Raw genomic sequence first — 15,827 nt, 5'->3', positions numbered from 1 at the left:
TGGAACGAGAGTTGAGGCATATAAGCTCTGTTCCTTTACGTGCGAAAATCTTCAAGTTTTGCCACTTTTTACTCGAAACGTTAATCTTTTATTTATATCTCCTATCTTGTCTTAAATAAGTCGACCACCTAATTTTTGCAAAAAACCTGACCAAAAACCAAAAGCTCTAGTGCAAACGCCGTTTAAGTTGAGAAGAATATTCTAGTTTATAAAAATGCAATAGCTTATTTGCATTGATTTTTAATTTCAATGTCACTGACGTTCATCGACATGATGCGATTATTCACCTTTATTTTGACCGATTTGTAATCACAGCCTATTTACGAACGAACAGCTGATAAGAAATGTTAGTTTTGCAAAAAAAAACTATAATCTATTTCAGTTTTATGTAAATGTGTTATTAAATAAACTTCTGTATTATTATTTTGTGTATTTATTATTATAAACAAAAATCATTGTTGATAACTGAACACCACTGGTTAATGTTGGCGATGCACATAGGAGGAAACACCATAGTTAGGTCGTTATAAATAATACATATTATGTTTGCCATAAATATCAAATTGATAATACCGTCACCATAAATGCCCGAAGGCGGAACTCACAAAACCAAAACTTTACAGGAGAAGCAGAAAAGGTTCCAAAATGAAAAACTGTTTATAGAATACCAATCTTATGAGGCGAGTATTCTGAGTATTATAGTACGTTTATATATAACCGGATTTAACAAACCCACTGGGTTTCAAATGTCAACTCCCTTACGTATACCTCAAATAAATCCTCATTGAGAAGGTTAACCCTGCAAAAGGCTATAATATAAACATGGCCTTATCAAGCATGTACGAATGGGTGTAAGCAATGAAATTAATGCCAAGTTTACACTTACGCTCCAAAATCCACTGGATTTCACGAAATCCTGAAATACACCCGTGTTTATACTTATTTTTTTGTTGATCTCAAACATATCACAATTATCAAGGTACATGCATATGCGCAGCTGATCGAACATGAATTTTCAAAACAAGCTGTTGTAAATTGAATTAGTCATCAAAAAAATACGACAATATAGAACTTTACTGCTTTATTTTAGCTTTATGTATCAGATTCCATCAAAAAACTAATTTCGATTTTCATGTGGGTTACGTATTCGGGCATTTATGGTAACGATACACAAACATGCCAGAAAGTATGCAGGAGGTGTCAACAACCATCAGGTTACTAACGTTTACAAACGTATAAAACCAAATAAGTAGATAAAACCACATTAAAAAAAAACATAAAATAAAGAAACTGATGAGGATCTGAGTACATTTACGAAATCCACTCGATTTCAACGGTCAAATCCAATGAATAAACGTCAAATGAAATCCAATGGATTTCAGGTGAGTTTTTATTTGTTTATTTGTCTATGTTTACATTTACGAAATCCACTCGATTTCAACTGCCAATTCCATTGCTCAAACGTCAAATGAAATCCATTCAACTGGGCTCGGAAGACGTTTTTTCGTATAGAAAACTACTTATTCAGATAGCCCGAAAAAAATTCTTTTCACAGAGCAGTGGTATTTACCTAGTAAATGAATGATTTCCATTCCATTCACCTAAAGGGCGTAAGCACTAGAGTTTTTGCCGGGTTAACCTTCTTTACGATGATTTATTTGACATTTACGCTATGGAATTGACATTTGAAATCCAAACCCACAGGGTTAATCCGGTTAAGTGCAAACGGGGTACTACTAGTTATTGTCTAGTTCCTTGTACAAAAGGGAATACTTTAAGCATGTTTTCCCATGTGAATACGAGTTCATGATTATTTTTCGCTTTAGCAAATGATTTAAAAATTGTGTGCTTTATCAATTAATTTGCCTAAGTTTATACCTTGTCGCGTGATTATCATTTGCTGTTGTTGCTGCGCCTATATACTTTTTCTTCGTTTAATATCAACTATCATCCCACCCATCGCACCATTTCATAATACATACACATAGGACCGGCTTAATTGTTATTATGATGGTTATTGTTGTTGTCAATTGGAGATCGTTGCGGTTCAGGGCGATGAAAAAACGATGTAGGATCGGTTATAGAAATGTGTGGTACTACACACACATACAAATGTACTTGAACCCAGGGCACGCAGAGTTGTGAAGAATTATAGTCAAGCTAACAAAAAAATCGCGACACAGCATTTCAGCAGGCATGTAGCAGAACCCATAATAGGTACCTGTTGAATGCTGTTTATGGATTGTGATGCTATTCTTTTCTTTTTGGAGCAAAGTTCATTGGTGCATTGATCTCTGAGGTATGCAATGTAAAATATGTAAGGAGAAAAATGAAAAAAAAACTGTGTCGAGTGGCACGGTAATTCCCAGCAAAAAATTTGGAAGTTGTGCAAATGGAGTTATGATTTCACAACATCCTTCGATACAGTCCACACGGAGTTATGAAAAATGAACTTCGTTGGATACAATTTGTAAGCAGTAGCTTCAGAGATCCCTACCAAAAAAAAAAAAAATAAAAAACAAAAACAGTTGATTGATTCGTACCCGCCGCTGACGAAATCATTTATTTATTCTAAAAATACGAGAGAGTGTATACATTTCTAAGAATTTGTTATAAAATAAATAAATAAAAACTTAAGTTGCGAACATTTTACGGCAATTCACGAGAGGGAAATTTTTTAATGGAGTGGAGTCAAGTTGGAAGTCGAAAGCTGAACTAGTGATGGGAAGGCAACATAAAAAACCTTTAGGATGATGAAGCAAAATCAGATGCGCTTGGATTAAATGCAGAACGGAGGAAGTAAACTCAAATATGATTGAATTGAATGGAAACTTTCTTAATTTGTGTTTATATAATAAAGTTCTTTGCATTATTGTTTTATACAAATAATAAATGTATTTTATTTATACTGGGATATTTCGCAATGGCTTGCATTTTTATTGCATCTAAAAATGCAATCCGAAGAGTGCCTTTAAATTCAATCCAAAACACTACATCAAAAACTGTGATTTGGATCGAAAATGGAGTGCATCCTAGCTGTGTGCTGTGGAAGCAAAATGGAGTGCATCCTAGCGCGCTCCCTTGTAAAATTCATAAGTGAATTCATAGAAAAAGATGTACTCCAACGGCACTTGTACTGTACACTTGTAGTGATTCAATTGCATCCGCGGATGCGAACTTTTTGCTGGGTTGTTGGTATTTTGAGAGCAAGTTGAGTTGAAGCATTAAGCTCGGATCGGGTACAAATTTGTTCAGCAGTTAGGACTCTTAATACCCCGGTTACACTATTGAAGGTTAACCCACTGGGTGTAATAGATCCAGTGGGTTAATCTTTGCTGGTTACACTTAGCTTTTCGAGGATATAAACTGTCAGCTGATGTTTGTTTACGTATACATACAAAATAAATAATAAAGTCGTGTTTTACACTTTTACAATTTCTCGTATGAGATATCGTCCCCTCATTGCTCATATTGGTATATTTTACACACAGGGATACATTTTTGTTTCGTGGTATCAAGAGTACTTTTTTTAAAAAAGTGTCTAATGTAAAAAAATAATTTTATGATTTTCAAATAACTTTAGATTTATTAACTCCATAAAATCTCATGCGACGAATCGTAAACGTGTAAAACACGACTAACTCTGTTGCAAAAACAGTTGCAACTTTTAGTACTTTTTGAGTAGAGTTGGATTTTTTTGCACAAATACCGAATACAACACTGTATTTTTGGTGGATTTGTGCCGGATTTAAAATAAACCCAGTCGTGAGAGGATTTAATTTTTGTATGGCAAATCTGGTCAGATTTGACCAGATTAAGCAATAAATCCTCATGAAGTGGGTTTACCCGGCAAAAAGCTGTAGTGTGACCGTGCTATTAGGCCATATAGCTCGATTAATTAAATTAATTAGAAAATCAGTGTTTTTTTGAGCACAAAACTACTGGGGAGACGCCACGGTAATGAGAACTTTCACCTTGCGACAAATTTTTTTCATATAAATATGTAGAATATATTATTTTGATTTTCGAGCCTCATTTAAGGAAATTTGGTTTTAAAGAATTAACTTTTTTCAATATTTTTAACTTTAAATGCGTCGTTTAAAGTTTATACCCCGGTTACACTTAACCGGATTAACCCTGTGGGTTTGGATTTATAATGTCAATTCCATAGCGCAAAGTCAAGTAAAGCCTCTCGAAGTGGATTAACCCGGCAAAAAACTCTAGTGTAACCGTAGTATTGCCACATTTTTTAAGTATTTAGTTTTTTGGTTATTGGGAATGGGGGTTATTATTGATAAAATTGAAAACGGAATATTTTTGACACTCACTGTATTTCTACACGGTGCGACAATTTCCAAGTCGATTAGTAAAATACAGCATCTATAGTTGTGTTCCTTTACTTACCTGATGTTACCATTTGTTACCATTTCTAACCTGCAAAGCGTTGCTTAACCCCAAAAAGTGATAAAACTGGAATCAATTTTTAAGAGAGTAAGAGGGGGAGAGCCGAAATGCCACAGGCTACCAGACAAATTTCATCAGGTAAAAAATGGTAGAACTGATTTTTCGACATTTGTTTGACGATTATTTGACAATGAAGAACAAAATTTAAAAAAAACAGAAGAAAAAGTCGAACGCTGACAAAACAAAATTAAAAACTGTGACATTCCTCCCAGATCTAAAGGGGTGGGTACATAAGCTGCTTTGCCTGATTGAATTGCTTTCCTGCTTCATTTTTGACATAATAAAAATAAAAGAATAAAGGAGGCCGAGCAAATTTCGAACTGGGTTGCCCTTTTCTTTTTTATTCTTTTATCAGAAGCAAGCAAGGCAACCAGACGAGGCAGCTTTTGTACGTAGGCCTTAACATTTTTTCGTTCTTTTACTTTTCGAGTAAAACTGTTCATGAGAGAGCAATTTCGACAGTTTTCTCTTTTACCACTTTTACCATTAAAAACGTAAAGGAACAAAGCTTATTATATGTTCGTGTCGATCGGCTTGGGTGCTATAGAAAAAACCATCCAAACTATTTTATAGGTAAGTATTCACTTTCAGTCATGTCAGGCGAGATCGTCATGACCCAGAGTAAGAGGTCCGAAGGTATAAAAGAGAGGATCAAGGCATATGAAGCAGATATTTATACTGATATATTGAAAACTATAAAAGCGAGCCGTTTGAATACCGTACTCGGGGATCACAAACCATCCATGACGGCGGATCAATAACAGCAGGCACGAAAAACAAGATTCGATAACGAGTAATACATAACATTCAGAGACACAATAACAAAGCTTCCAGCAGCTTTATGCAGACAATTTATTGATTGCATGTAAAGTATTTTCAGGACCTAAACTGTATCAATCAAAATAAATGCCATTAAAACAACAACACATACCTTTCTGATTTTCAAGATCACCTTATCTCAAACATTTGTCAATGGTCAATAATTATGCACTCATGTTTCAAAATTAATCATCATCATAATGTTGTTGTATTCAAGTGGAGAAAGCCCCATGCCAACTACTACATAGAAGAAAGGAAAAAAAAACAAAACATTCAAATCAGTTTGTCCAGTGATAACAGTAATTTTGCGGAAAAACACTGACAAATTTCGCATGTGCCACCACTCACTGCATAAAGTGCTCAAATAGATGGATGGATAAGGAAATTCTATTAAAGATTAGAGTTCGTATTATTATTTATTGCCCCGGGCATCGAAGCAACAAATATTTCAAATTTAATGGTGGTGTGATGATCTACTTAACAACAAAAATTTTCCTATTGAAGGCTAAAAATAACCATCAATGAGGGTGGCATGATTTTAATTTGAAACAACCTGTGCAGCAGTGTTTGGTTGATAATAGGTTTCCTATCATATTTTCAAGTAATGACCATGTTTTACTTCAAGGAGGTGATTTACATATGCATGTTAGTACAGATAAAACGATCGATAAATTCAAATGCTTATAATTTCGGTAATTCACGTATTTTTTCGGTAAGTTAGCGACCAAAGTAAAGTTGATGGCATCACTTGTAGAGAAATTTGATGTTGATGATCGAAAGGACCATAATTGTAAAAGTTTCAAAAATAATAGATTCTTGCCGGTTCTGGAGCAAAGCATTTGTTGATATCACTTGGATAATTATTATTGGATATTTGATGAAATACTATAACAAGGGGTTTTATCAAGGGCTTATGTTAGCTCAGCCGCAAGGACCACAAACTTTATGCAAGAGACACAATGAAATTGTGCTTCAATGCTTTATTTATACAATGTCGTAAATATAAATATCGGATGGTTTGGAGATTAGCTGAGGTTGTAGCGCGTGTTGGTTAAGTTGGGGAACGAGTTGGGAGTCGTTCCAAGATGGTAGGTATGAAGTAGGCGGTAATCCGCTAACACTGGATGGAGTTGGTCGTTGACAGTAAGTCGAAAATACAAGGATCGGCAACACTCGGATATTAACTCGGTTCGGCAAAGCTAAGAGCGACAGTGTTACTCTGGAAAGAAAAGAGTCGAGTACAGTTAAGTTTGGACAAAATATTATAGCTTTTAATTGGCACAAACCGTCTTGTCTCCTTTCTTGTGTACGGGACATAGGAGGCTGAGGTTCCAATCGTTGGGTATGCTTTCTTCCTGCCAAATTTCGCAAATTAGCTGATGCATATCCTGATTGAAGTCGGTTCAACTTTGGAAGTTTATTATAACCAAACCGTTAATTCAAATCTTGATTCTTCTAGACAATAGCAGTTTGATTCGTGCCATATAGTGTCTTACAATGTTTCAAATTTACAAAGTTGCATGAACTCTGGGAACTTTGTAAACAATTTTGATATATTTCTTTTGTTTGAGACTCATGTAGTCATAAATAAACAATCAAATTGTTCACATTTTTTTCAAAACTATGTTCTGCACTGGGTCGATGCTATAAAAATGAATAGATTTGGTAGAGCAAGTGGTGGCTGCCAATATGGCTTCAAAAAAGAAATTTAGCATAAATTCAACCTTAAATTCATAACATCCTATGATTATCCATTTTTACTTTTTAACGTTTGTGGTAAATCCTTCCATTTAATCCGTATTTATTTAAATTGCACTAAATGGAACCTTGATGCTGATAAATTCAGTTCCTTTTTACCAGATCTTAATCCTTTAAACTACTGTATTATGGGTGACATGAATGCGAGTGTGGGAAATGAACAGGTTCTGGATAATAATATAGTTTGTGACATCGCACACATTTATTCCCACAGAAGATCTAAGGATATAACGGTTAACAACTTTTAAATGTCATAGAGAATATTGACGGAATCATCATTAATGGTAGAGTTGATGGTGATACCGAAGGAGAATACACTTTCTGTGGAGTTATGGGTAACTCCACTATAGATTGCAGCATATGTTCTTATAGTAATTCACAATATGTTGAGAAACTTATAATTCCCCCCAAGCCATACTCTGATCATATGCCTTAATGTCTACATATAAAAATTCCTATAAATTTGGCTATTAAAAATAGTAAAAAATCACATCATAGACTTTATTGGAACAATAGGTTCAAGGCACAATATTATCAAAATCTGAATGCGTTACCGCCTCTTCAAATTGATCAAAACTATATGCCGGTGGATGATATGGTTAAGAGAATTACACATACAATCAAACATGCACAACTTCAAAAAACTAAGTCGGCTTTCACACAGTGTCGTTTTGACGACACCATTTCACAGTTTCCGTTTTGATGTTCATTCGTAGATGTTGTTAGCATGGGAAATGTAGTGAAGAAAACGTACGAAAAAGTACTGTTGATGTAAATTCATACACAAAATAATTATTTTATTGCACTAATTTATTATGTTTTTTACCTGCAATGATGTTTTTCATCAGAATCAATATATACACATATTTTGTAATGTCTATTTCAACATATTTCATTAAAACATTTTTGTACATTCGGTACATAAATAGTACGCATAGGTAAAGATGTACGATTGGCACAAAAATCCCGCAAAAATGCAACCCTGCTTACAAAAAAAAATACGAATGAAGCGAAACGGAGAGCAAGAAACGACTACGTCTCCGTGACGAAAGTACACTGTGTGAAAGCCGACTTAGAAACAAGCAAGAATGTTTCGACTGGTCTTGCTTTCGTGCAAGATCCGTTAGAAAAGGGCTCTTAAATTGTGCAGACGAGAAAATACTGACCATAACAGAAGACAATATTAATCAGCAGGTTCAAACAATTGCGTGAAAAAAATAAGTTAGAATGTTACAATACAAACTTAAGAAAGTTAGACAAGGTTAAATGTAGTAAAAAATGGTGGGAGATTTCGAATTCCTTAAAAACCAAAAGTGCCAAATTGCGTGGAAATCTTGATTCTGATGACCTCCAGCGCTATTTTAGTTCACTTCTTAGTATTCAAGATGCATCCGGTGATATAAGATGATGTATTCCATTTTATGTTGATCCGTTCTTGGATTCACCTTTCGAATATTGCGAACTATATAATGTTATGCGTAAGCTCAAATGTAACAAATCTGCCGGACCAGACGGTATCCCTTATGAGTTTTACAAATACGCTCCTCGAAGTTTTCTAAATAAACTATTATATGTTTTCAATCATATTTTCATTAAAGAGGAGATACCAACTTCTTTCACGGAATCAATTTTAATTCCATTACATAAAAAAGCGATGTTAATGTGCCGAGTAACTGTAGAGGTCTTTACCTAATTGACTCAGTATGTAAAATCTTTAATTCAATACTTTTAAATAGAATATCTTACTGGCTGACTACTCATAACGTCCTAAATGAGTTCCAGGTGGGGTTCAGAAAGGATTACTCGACAATTGACAATATTTTCAAATTAGTCAGCATTGTCAATTTAAACCAATATAAAAACAAGTAAGAAAGTATCAGTCAGCTGAGCCGACAGAGATATACCCTCAGCCACGTATTCCCTGCTAGAGTTATCACGCCCACAATCTTGGCGAAAAATTTTGAACCTTTGTGGGGGAGGTACCGGAAGGAGTGGACCGATATGATCTATCTTCGAATTTAAACTAAGTTTGGACAAAATATTGAAAGACCCAAAATTTTAACCAAATATGTTGATCCGTTCGAGAGTTATCGTGCACTCCAACTACGACACATGGTATTATATGGGTTGTTTGCAGTTTTCGTGGTGATTTCTGAGGATATATGGACTTGCTCCTGAAAAATATTATATCGTCGTAATGGGGGTAGTGAATACAAGTGGCTGCAACAAAAATCAAAGCGTTTCGAGAGCAGGCCTTAAACTGCACTTAAGCAAAATTTTGTGTGGGAGGTACTTGAAAGAGTGGACCAATAGGGTCCATATTGGAACCTCATCTATGTCTGGTAGAAATGTCACGATGTTCAAAGTATGGACTAATTCGGTTACTCCCTTCAAGAGTTATCGTGCGGACAATTTTTGCGAACATTTTTGAACTTTTGTGGGGGAGGTACCTGAAGGAGTGGACCGATATGGCCCATCTTCGAACTTAAATCAAATCTGGACAAAATATTTCGATACCCAAAATTTGAACCGAATCGATTGATCCGTTCGAGAGTTATCGTGCGCACCAGCCAGCCAGACAGACAGACAGACGGACGGACATTGCTAGATCGACTCAAAATTGTCTGAAACGGATATCGTACAAACATACTTGGGGTCTAAAACCATTATTTCGATGAGGCACATTTTTGGCCGTATCAAAGTGTAAATACCCTCTTTAGCCTAAAGGCTGAGGGTATAATAACGTTACGTGTCATTTTTTGTTGACTTTTCTTCTGCCTTTGATTTGATTCCCAGAAATAGTTTATTTTATAAACTTTCCGCATTAGGAATGTCAACAAAAATTGTCTCGATTATAAAACTACTGTACAAGGATACCAAAAGCAGAGTATGGAAATACGTTCTCTGAATATTTTTCTGTTGACTTAGGTGTCAAACAGGGTTGTATTCTTAGTCCGGCTCTGTTTTCACTTTATGTTAATGACCTGCCGAATATTCTTCCGGGAGGAGTGAACGTTGCAAATTCATGCATAAAAGTTTTACTGTATGCTCACGATATTGTTCTTTTGTCTGACACTCCTAATGATTTGCAGAATATGATAAATGTAATAGAACAATATTGTCACACTTGCAGCTTAAAAGTAAATTTATCGAAATCTAAAATAATGGTTTTTAGGAAAGGTGCAAGAGTTTCTAGTAATCTGACTTTTTATTACAATAGTCTAGTCATTGAAATCGTCAACAGTTATAAGTATCTCGGCGTTGACATTTCATACAATCTCTCCTTTAAAAATCACATAAAGAATAAACTGTCAGCATCTAAAATTGCCATTAATTCCACTTGGTCAACGTATATAAAAAATCCAAAAATCTCACAAACAAATAAATTAAAAATATTTGAATCTTATTCAAAAGCAATTCAAAAGCATGTGCTATGCAGATCAGGTATGGGGATATGAACGATATGACGATGTTGAAAAGTTGTTTCGATTTTTTATTAAGAAAATGTTATATTTGCCCAACAACACACCAAACTATATGTTGCATCTGGAAACTGAACTGCATTCCCTTTTCTCTGCTACGCTAAAAAGTCACTTCTGTTACATCAATAAAATCGTACAGTTAAATACAAATCGGCTTCCCAGAATATTAGCCCAGGAAATCTTGGAAAATAATATTTCATGGGCCAACGCGTGGTTAAATTTATGCCATAATATAAACTATTATCCCTCCAATAATAGACTGCCTATTTGTTCAAACTGTAAAGAAATTATTGATGCTTTATATAAAAAAGAAAAGCTTGATTTTGTTTTGGCTGCCAGAAACTCACAGTTCCACGATCTATACCCTCATCTTGAATACAACACAATCCCATCTCTTACAGTTGATCTTTCAGCACGTATATACAGTTTAATTACACTGTGATACAAAAGTGGACAAAATTTTTTTGTAGGATTTCTGATGCACAAATTCGGTTTTGTGGGAGTCCATAGAAGACGAAAATACCTTTGGTTTCTTTGGGTCACTTCGGGTTTTGATTTTATAACGGTAAATTTAGTGAAAAATGGGCTTTCTTGGATTTTCAAATTTAAACGGACATTACTTCTTTTTTCCACAACCGATTTGCACACACTGTTTTTCATTATAAAGGGGAGAGTAATGCCTTTCGAACAAGCCATAGGATTTTTGAAAATCCAAGAAAGCCCGTTTTTCACTACATTTACCGTTATAAAATGAAAAACCGAAGTGACCCAAAGAAACCAAAGGTATTTTCGTCTTCTGTGGACTCCCACAAAACCGAATTTATGCATTAGAACCCCTGCAAATTTTCACTGTAGCACAGTGTTATTAGAGCCAGAGGTGGCTTACTTGATATAAATTCAAAAGCATTAAAAATAATAATTATGGTATCTGCTCTATGTGCAACACGAATGAAACAGAAAATACTCTTCATTTTATATTTTCAGCCGATTAATAGCTGTCATAACCTCGCTATGGCTAGGTGGTAGACATTCAACGTTGTCATTTACGATTGGTTCTGGGGTATTTTCATCGCCAACCATATTCGATACCAAACCAAAAGCTGCATAAAGTGCTCCTTCCAAATCCTCAGTACGCTAACTGTATCAATTACCAGATTTTTTAGGTTATAAAAAATGCTGCACACAGAAAAAAAGGTCTCTCTAACATATGGCCCAAACATATCTTGCAGCAAACATATATCTGTTTACAAGCAGTCCCAAACAAATATTTGTTTATTTCCTACGAACAAATATATGTTTGGGTGCAAACAAATTATATATTTGGGTGTAAACAAATTATATGTTTGGGTGCAAACATATATTTGTTTGGGTACAAACATATGGCCTGTTCCCGTACTTTATAAAGTGGTAAAAGTCGTAAAAGTTGTAAAAGTCGTAAACGATTTTCATATAAATTTTGTGTACGGGAACGCAAAATGTGTAAAAGTGGTAAAAATTGTAAAAACTTTTTAGTTCTGGAACAGAGCTATATATTTGTTTGGGTGCAAACATATATGTGTTTGGGTACAAACATATATTTGTTTGGGTGCAAGCATATATTTGTTCGGGTGCAAACATATATTTGTTTGGGTACAAACATATATTTGTTTGGATCCAAACATATTTCTAACATATATTTTTCTGTGGATAAATAGGTCCTGTGGAAATCTCAGCGCCATGTCCATTACTTAATTGGAGCAATTCAGCTGATTAAGCTGTTGGATACTGGGCTCAAGCACTTCTATGATGTTATGATCTATTGCAAGATCGCAAAGCTCCCTGGGACAATATTTATATTTTGAAAATGCCGTTTCGATCGGTTTCAACATAGACGAGTATGGTGGTAAAAACTTCAAATTACAACGGTTCGATTCTAGTAATGCTTTGATTTGTTGTCTTTTATGGATTTTTTGCATTGTCCATAATTAGGAAATGTTTCATGTCTTATTTTTTTTATAAGGCCTTCAATAAACAGCTTATATTTGTCGGAATTGACTGTGGAATTTGAAATAATTTTAAGATACACAACCGCATTAATTGCCGCATTAAAGGTGTCATTTCTTTAATTTGTAGAAGGTTTCATTTGATTTGGAAAAGGTTTCATTTAATTTGGAAATGTTATATTTATTTCAAAAATAGTCAAAAATGATTAAATTTGGTTTTTTTAAAGATTCCATTGATATATACACTGTATATTTAGATTCTAAATTTTATAATAACTAAAATAACGGTCAAATTAAATAACTAAAAATTAATAGAATTTTTCAACTGAATAACAAAAAAAAAAACAACAAATAAAAAAAATAATTTAAATTACTAAAATCTCTTGCTCATTTATTTTTTAGCACCCGCGCACCAACATAAATTTATGTAGTTCTCTTAACTAGCAACTTTTCATTCTCTTAGTTTTTGGATAAAACTTTTACAATGAAAGAAAGAGTAACAACAAATTGAAACAAATTTTCATATTCAAATAAATTTTTTTTTCATTTGAAAAGTTCGCACGACTCACAAACGTGTTTCGCACTCAACCAGACATATAGATGTGTGTGTATGTATTATGAATGTGTATGTGTGTACAAGAAAATTGGTCGGCTGATGTGCGGAAAAGAACCAAACAATAATACAAAACATTCTGCGAAAGTACAGTGGTTTCGTACAAAATTTATGTTTACCATTGAACTTTTAATATTCTGGATTCTTTTGCAAGTGTCGGGAGATAATTTGAGATAATTGTTATCCTTTATAGCTTTTAGCCATTTTGGCAAAGATTTAACTTGCAAATAATTTCCGATCATGAAGCTTAACTCTAAACGAGAAAATTAATGAAAAATCATTAAAAATGATCTTCGCCCTTACAGGCTAAATTTCAAAAAATAAAAAACAGGCTGAGCCCGGCTGGGATTTGAACCCACGTCCTTGAAAACATATCAAAAAATGTTGTCACGGCGTGTTAGCGTTCAAAGCCAAAACTCATAACTTCAAAGGCAGCGCAAAAAAAGCCTTTGTCGTGAAGAAAATACATTTCTGTGGCCAAGTATCCGCGTAAATGTACAAAACACATTTGCATTTGAAAAACGATAAGTTCTAGGACAGAGAAGCCATTAGATAGTCGATACGTCCGAAGATTTGCTTTACCACCAATGCAACCAGGTAACGTAATTTGGTGACTATGTGGGTTCGAGTCCTTGGCTTTCCTTTTTCACTTGCAAATAATTTCCGATCATCAAGCTTAACTCTACGCGAGAAAATTAATGAATAATCCTCGTAATGGAGGTTAACCCGGCAAAAAGCTCTAATGCAAACGTCGTTTATTGCCGATAAAAGGTTCCTGACCAAATTCATGGTTGTTATGAACTTTATTCCAGCGGGAATTGAGCCGAATGATCGACAATTTTTTACAAGTGAAAAAGCAAATCCGGAGAAAGTTACGCAGCTTATCAGACATAACGATTGTGGTAGTGGCTTCTCTTGACAATGCTTCGAGTCTTATACTTATACCGAAGTTATTGTAAATGTGAAAATTATAGGTTGTCATCGAACGTATTCGATACCCACAAGCTTAATACGTTAACCATCAAGGATACATATCACCTACAGAACGTAGAGAGAATCCTGAGCGCTGTCGACCAAACACATTTCGTAAACTTAAAGTATGCCTTTTGGCAGATCGAATTGGAAAAGGAAATTTAACTGTATTCAGGATTCACTGTTCCAGGGCGTCCTCTCTACAAGTTATGAGCAATATCATTTTGTCTGTACAATCCGGCTCTGCGACTGTGCAGACTTAAGGAAAAGGTCATCATAGATAGACTCCAATCCAATGTTTATGTTTATCGTGATGATTTGCTCATAACCTCCGATGAATTCGAGAAGCTACGAAAACGTTTGCGTTTGAAAGATGCTCATTTGACAATTATAGTACGTTTACATCATTGATGCTCAAAATATTTTGTTCATTAGTCTCTCTGAGAGTGTCTTTCCGTTGCTTAACCACGGCAGATGAGAAAAAAAGAGAACGCGTGTTGTTTTTGTAGTCACGTTAACGTATATGGATGATCTTGGCTGGTTTACATTTACGAAATCGAGTGGATTTCAACTGTCAATTCCTCTACGTCAAATAAAATCTCATCTGAAATCCATTGGGTTTCATTTGACGTTTAAGCAATGGAGGGGCCTCTCTCTTTTTTAATTGTAAGTGTTCTTTAAAAAAGGTCGCGTGCACAAAATTCCTCCCATAAGCTTTAATACGATACCCACGTTAGAATTGTAAAATGTCAAGACCCATATCTCGGGAAATATGGACTTCCCCCGGAAAATTATATATCGTTGTATTCAGGATGCCAAGGGGTATCTACTGTCAAAATTTCAGACCGATCCGAGAGGTGTCCATAAACAACCTAATGTAAAAGGTAAAGCAAAAGTGACTGAAGCAGACGTGTTTATTTTGAGCTCTCTTTAATTGCCATAAATCGTGTTTAAAAAGTCTTTCTACGAAGAGAAAACCAGCTAAATATATAAAACAGTACACCCTGTGTGAAATAAAACTCCTAAAAGCACTGTGAGAACTTGTGTGAAACTATAATCCGTGTTTGAAATATTTCGTTCTAAAGGCAAAACTAATTTCGCAAAATTAACCAAACCATAAACAACAACAATTACCACAAACAAACCAAAATAACACGAGAGAACTTGGTGAGAGTGTCAGTATTAATAGAAAATAAAGAAAACGTCAAATCAGCAATTACATTTTGCAAAAGCTTAGTTGTAAAATTATTATCTGTTAGTAACAGAACCTGTGTTAGTAAACGATTCAAATCAATATATTCTAATTTGCGCCTAAAAGTATGCAACACAAAAACAATTAAAAAAACTACACATTATAAACTAGTCAAATATCACCCTGTGATCATTTATAGACAAAAAACAATACATTTAAAAGAAAAATAAAAATACGTTATTCCCACAATGTTCGAAACAAATGAAAACGACATTACACAAAATAATATGCAAATTGAATATGACACCGAAAATACCGTCACGCGAGCACCAAAGCGAGACAGGGATAGTTATGTTCGATCTTTTGGCAACGTTTCGAAGACTCCACGATCTACAGACTCTCCATTCAGAATGATGCAGATGTTTGATGAACGTTTTAAGAAACATAGTGAGCGTCTTATGGCAGAATTTAAGTGCTTGCTGAAGGAAACTGAAGATCGGATCCTAAACGAATTGGATAAAAGACTAGAGGAGCTTAGAACCGAT

This window comes from Musca autumnalis, unplaced genomic scaffold (genome assembly GCF_047663935.1).
Source record: "Musca autumnalis isolate F117 unplaced genomic scaffold, ASM4766393v1 scaffold_2, whole genome shotgun sequence".
Classification (NCBI taxonomy): domain Eukaryota; kingdom Metazoa; phylum Arthropoda; class Insecta; order Diptera; family Muscidae; genus Musca; species Musca autumnalis.
The sequence above is the reverse complement of the archived record's forward strand: the minus strand, read 5'-3'. Positions refer to the sequence as shown.